The following is a 4,701-nucleotide window of genomic DNA, read 5'->3' as shown; positions in this document are numbered from 1 at the left end:
AGTGCTGCCCAGCATGAGCTGGATCCTTCCAGACCCTCGGCGCGTGCAGCAGCGACCCGTCCTCAGACAGCAGTACCAGGACTGGGACTGAGCACCAGCAAGGCCCGAGGGCAGCCGTAAGTAACCCCAGCAGGCGGCCCAAAGCCATGACACCCGCCGCGGGGGCGCGGGCCCATGTCCCGACGCTGTCACTGCCGCTGGCCACACAGATGGGCGTCGCTCGTGATCAGACGGACGAGGGAAAAGAGCCAGCGTGGGGCACGGGTGGGATTGCTTGGTGTGATGTTGGGTGCCGACGGCAGGCCACTGTGACAAAGCATCACAAACTCAGCGGCTTGACACAACACGGGCTCAGTATCTCACAAATGGAGTCTCTCACACATCTTCACGGACTTCGTGGCTCGAAGTGATTTAGTGCCTCACTGTTCTGAAGACTGAAATGGAGATCACTGGGCAAAAGCGAGGTGCTGACGGGGCAGGCCTGTGTTCCGTCCAGAGCCTCTAGGGGAGAACCCAGTTCCTGGCCTGTTCCCCTTTTAGAGGCCACCATGCTCCCTGGCTTGTGGCCCCTCTCCATCCTCAACGCCAGCAGCCCAGGGCTGCAGGGTGAGTCCTTCGCACACTGCCCTCCCTCTGGCTCTCTGCTTCCACCGTCTCATCCCCTTTTCTAACCTCACACGGACCCGCCCTTTGCTGGCACTTGCGCTGCCCATATTTATGTCACGTAGTCATGTACTTACTGATGGTGTCGGTCCTTTAAAACGTAAGCTTCAGGCCAAAACCGGTTTGGCTCAGCGGATAGAGCATCGGCCTGCGGACTGGAGGGTCCCAGGTTCGATTCCGGTCAAGGGCATGTACCTTGGTTGCGGGCACATCCCCAGTGGGGGGTGTGCAGGAGGCAGCTGATCGATGTTTCTCTCTCATCAATGTTTCTAACTCTCTATCCCTCTCTCTTCCTCTCTGTAAAAAAAAAGCAATAAAACATATATAAAAAACGTAAGCTTCAGGAGGGTGAGAACCTCGTCTACCTTGTGTCCCACGATCTCCTTAGCCTGTGGCACAGCACCCGGCTCTGTGGGTTCAGAGCACACATCTGAAGACACTCACCCTCCTTCCCCCCCCTCGCCTTCCCCCCCCCCCACCTCCTCTCTACAGGCTGTGGAACCTGGGGGGCTGACCACTGAGCCTCCGGCTCCTAATCGGTCAAATGAGACCAGAGGCAGGTTGCTGTGAGGAGGAATGAGGGAGCACAGTAGCAAGGCATAGCGTGGTGCACACAGTGAAAATGCGTGTGTGGTGACGGGGTGCAGAGCCCACGGCATCCGTGTGCCCCATTTCCCGTGTGAGCCAGGAGCAGAGCCATCTGCTGGGGGGCGCCGTGGAGGCCTGGAATGGATGCTGAGAAGAGGAGTGGGGGGGAGGCCATGAGGAGTGAGCAGCTGACGGGGTACCGGGGCTCTGGCAACACCTCCTTGGAGTGGGATTTCCGTCCTGGGCGCAGGCGCGGGGCGGAAGGACAAAGGGGCAGCGCAGTGAGGGTCCTGGCCAGAGGATGGCTGCGACCTGGCCTGCGCCGTCTGGAGGCTGGAGGCAGGGAGCGGAGGCGCGGGCCGCACGGGCAAGTCCAGGGCCTGGAGATGAGGATGAGGTCACAGGGGTGGGGGACGGAGGCGTGAGGGGACTGGCAGCGCCGTCGGAAGCTGTGGTCAGGGAGTGGGACCGTGGAGTGCAGTTGGAACTGTCCACTGGTGACCAGGCCCGGGTGTGGGCGGCCGGAGGGGAGTGGAGGTGAGAGCCACCGGTGAGGAGGAGGTGTGGGGAGGACGGACATCTGGCAGCTCCCTCCCGTCTCCGGGCCTCGGTGCCGGTTTCTGGGGCTCTGTCTGTCCTCCAGATGACTCACAGACGCACCCCCTGGCCCCCACCTCCAGCCCGCAGTTCCTCCTTTATGTTTTCCTTCTACCTAACATGCGAACCAGGCTTCCACCACCGACGGCCAAACATCCCTCAAACGGAACTTATTTTCTTTATACCAAACCCTTCCCTTTCTTAACCACCCTATCATTGTCTGCCCAACCCCCAATTTTAATGTCATTCGCTTCCTCTCCTGTGTTGTTGGTTTTGGTCCCATCAGCGTGTCTGCGATGAATCCTCATGAATTATTTTGTCCGTAACGCAGCGCTCAGCAAAGCCCCTTCTTTCCGTTTTCAGAGCGAAAACCCTGCCCCCAGGCGCTGGCAGCCTAGATCTGGAAGGTGAGGGCTGAGAAATGGGCCGGGTCTGTGGTGAGTGCCGGGAGCCGGCGGGCAGGAGCCCTCAGGTGGGCGAGAAATAGCACAACTTCGCAGCCAGACACACGTGTCCTGGCCAGACAGACAGATGTGGGTTCGGGGCTGCCTCAGGGGGGACCTCAGACGAGTCACTTCTCTCGGCCTCAGGGAATGGAGGAAAACGACCCCTTTCGGGGATATGATCCATACCCATTGAAACTAGCTGTGAGCCTGCCTGGCACCCGGTGGGCGCGTGCTGGATGCTGGTCCCCTCCCAGTAGAGCCACCGGTTGCAGGCGCACCCGCATGCTGGGTGGAGGAGGAGGCAGCTGCACCCTCACTGTCACCCACCTGGCCTCGGAGTCTCCGTTTCTTCATCTGCTTTGCCCCCTGGACAGGCTGTTGGGAATCCAATCCTATGTAACGAAAGGGTAATATGCAAGTTGACCGAACTGAGGAACGACCAGTTGCTACGATACACACTGGCCACCAGGGGGCAGACGCTCAATGCAGGAGCTGCCCCCTGGTGGTCAGTGCGCTCCCACAGGGGGAGCGCCGCTCAGCCAGAAGCCGGGTTCGTGGCTGGCGAGGGCAGCGGTGGTGGCAGGGAGCGGGCCTAAGCCGTCAGTCGGACATCCCCCAAGGGCTCCCGGACTGTGAGAGGGGGCAGGCGGGGCTGAGGGACCCCCCCTCAGTGCGCGAATTTTGTGCACCAGGCCTCTAGGATAGTTATAGATGTGCAGATGCTTTGCAGATGGCGATGTTTCTGTCTCAAGTAACTTAGCAAATCATCACCCCGGGCAATGCTGCCCACATGAAGCCTGCAGTCCAGGCCCACGGAGAACACTGTCCCTCAAATGCCGTTTCACTCATGTCGCTCGGAACTGTCACGGTGCAGGCTTGTCACTGTGGACTGCAGCTGAGAGAGTCCCGGAGCCAGGTTGCCTGTGCCCGAGGCCCTGCCCGTGCCCTGCCCGAGGCCCCGCCCGAGGCCCCACCTGAGGCCCTGCCAGCCATGTGCCCAGGACACACAAGGCAACCATCTCGTTGGGTGACTATGACCGTCTGAGGGCCTGGGACGCCGTTAGAACAGCGTCTGGCACATAGAGAGGGCTCCGTAAGCGTTAGCTTATGCCTTCACCCCACCACCCAAATGCCCCCACAGGCATGGAGGTCTCTGTCACTCTCTTAGGAAGGTCCCGGCTGAAAGCCCCCGATGCTGGACACTCTGCAGAGTGACCCTCCCTGGGGATCAGGATGGGGTCGGGGGAGGGAAGGGGACGGGCGTGAGAGGGTGGCGGTGTCCTCTGTCAGGGTCCCCCACTGTGCTTCCTGTTCTTTCTGTGCCCCTACAAACCCACCAGCACAGGCGGCGCACAGGGGACGGCGGTTTGGGAGTTTGGACCCTCGGCTCTGGGAGGCCTTGTGCATGACCGGGGGGGGGGGGGGGGGGGCAGGGAGGACGGGAGCGAGGCCCTGGTGGGAAGCGGGTTGGAGCAGCTCTAACGTACAGGGATTCCTGACTACCTTGCAAGCTGGGTACCCCGTCTCTCCTTTCTGCGCCCCGCACCCCCCCAGCACCCCCGCCAGAGCACAGCCTCTCCCTGCGCAGGGCGCTCTCCACGCGCCTGCCTGGGCCTCCCATACAGGCGGCCACCCAGCACGCACCCACCCATCACGCACCCAAGCTCTCCAGCGGCCCCCCAGCCTCGCTCTCTCCTCTGGTGGACACGCCTCCCTGGCCCCCTCTCTTTCGTGGCCGGAGCTGTTGCTGGTTTTCAACGTTCCCTTGGCTCCGGGTTTAAACAGTTTCTCTTCCTTCCCTTCCCCGGCCCCCTGCCGCTGCCACGGGTGTTGCTCTGCGCTAGGGAATAGGAGGTGGGAGCCATTCGGGGCTCGCCATCCAGAAGGTGAGGCGGCTGTGAGCCGGGTGGGATGGGCCCGATCGATCGATTGTTACCGGGCCCGGCTCAGGCTCCCTGGCCAGGCTGCCTCTCTGGCTCCTGGGGACTCACTGGGGCTTCCCATGGGTCCTAACCCCCCCACCACCCCCCCGCCCCAGGAGCACACCCACACCTGCAAGGCGGTCCACGACAGGGGAGGAAGTCTATGGAGGAGGCAGGGCGGGGAGGAGAGAGGGAAGGCCATTTAGCAGGAAAGCGAAGATATCCGTCGTGGAGAATACTGGAATGTTTGTGCCGGAGGCGGGGGGAGGGAAATGTAAAAGTCTGGGGGGAAGCAGCAGGGAAAACGCCACTCCCTCTGCGGCACCAGCAAGCAGTCATCCGAGACCCCAGGGCGACACCTAGCGCCCGCCCGGGGAGAGGCTTCCGCGCGGAGGCTGGGGAGGCTCAGGCCGCCAGGGCGGGGCGCTCACCTGCACAGCTCGCCTGCCTCCGCGTGGGGGGGGGGGCGGGGGGGGCGCCCTGGG

General features: G+C 62.4%; 1 long non-coding RNA gene across 1 annotated transcript; it reads right to left on the bottom strand.

Annotated features, from left to right (window-relative positions):
- Nucleotides 1–678: 678 nt before the first annotated feature.
- Nucleotides 679–4,467, bottom strand: LOC308244641. The gene is made up of 3 exons (XR_013960155.1): nt 4,347–4,467; nt 2,622–2,686; nt 679–960 (listed from the first exon to the last, which is right to left on the bottom strand). It is a non-coding gene; the product is annotated as an uncharacterized lncRNA (long non-coding RNA).
- Nucleotides 4,468–4,701: the final 234 nt, after the last annotated feature.

This window comes from Plecotus auritus (genome assembly GCF_963455305.1).
Source record: "Plecotus auritus genome assembly, chromosome: 3".
Lineage (NCBI taxonomy): Eukaryota > Metazoa > Chordata > Mammalia > Chiroptera > Vespertilionidae > Plecotus > Plecotus auritus.
This window is presented reverse-complemented; position numbering and strand designations above follow the sequence as displayed.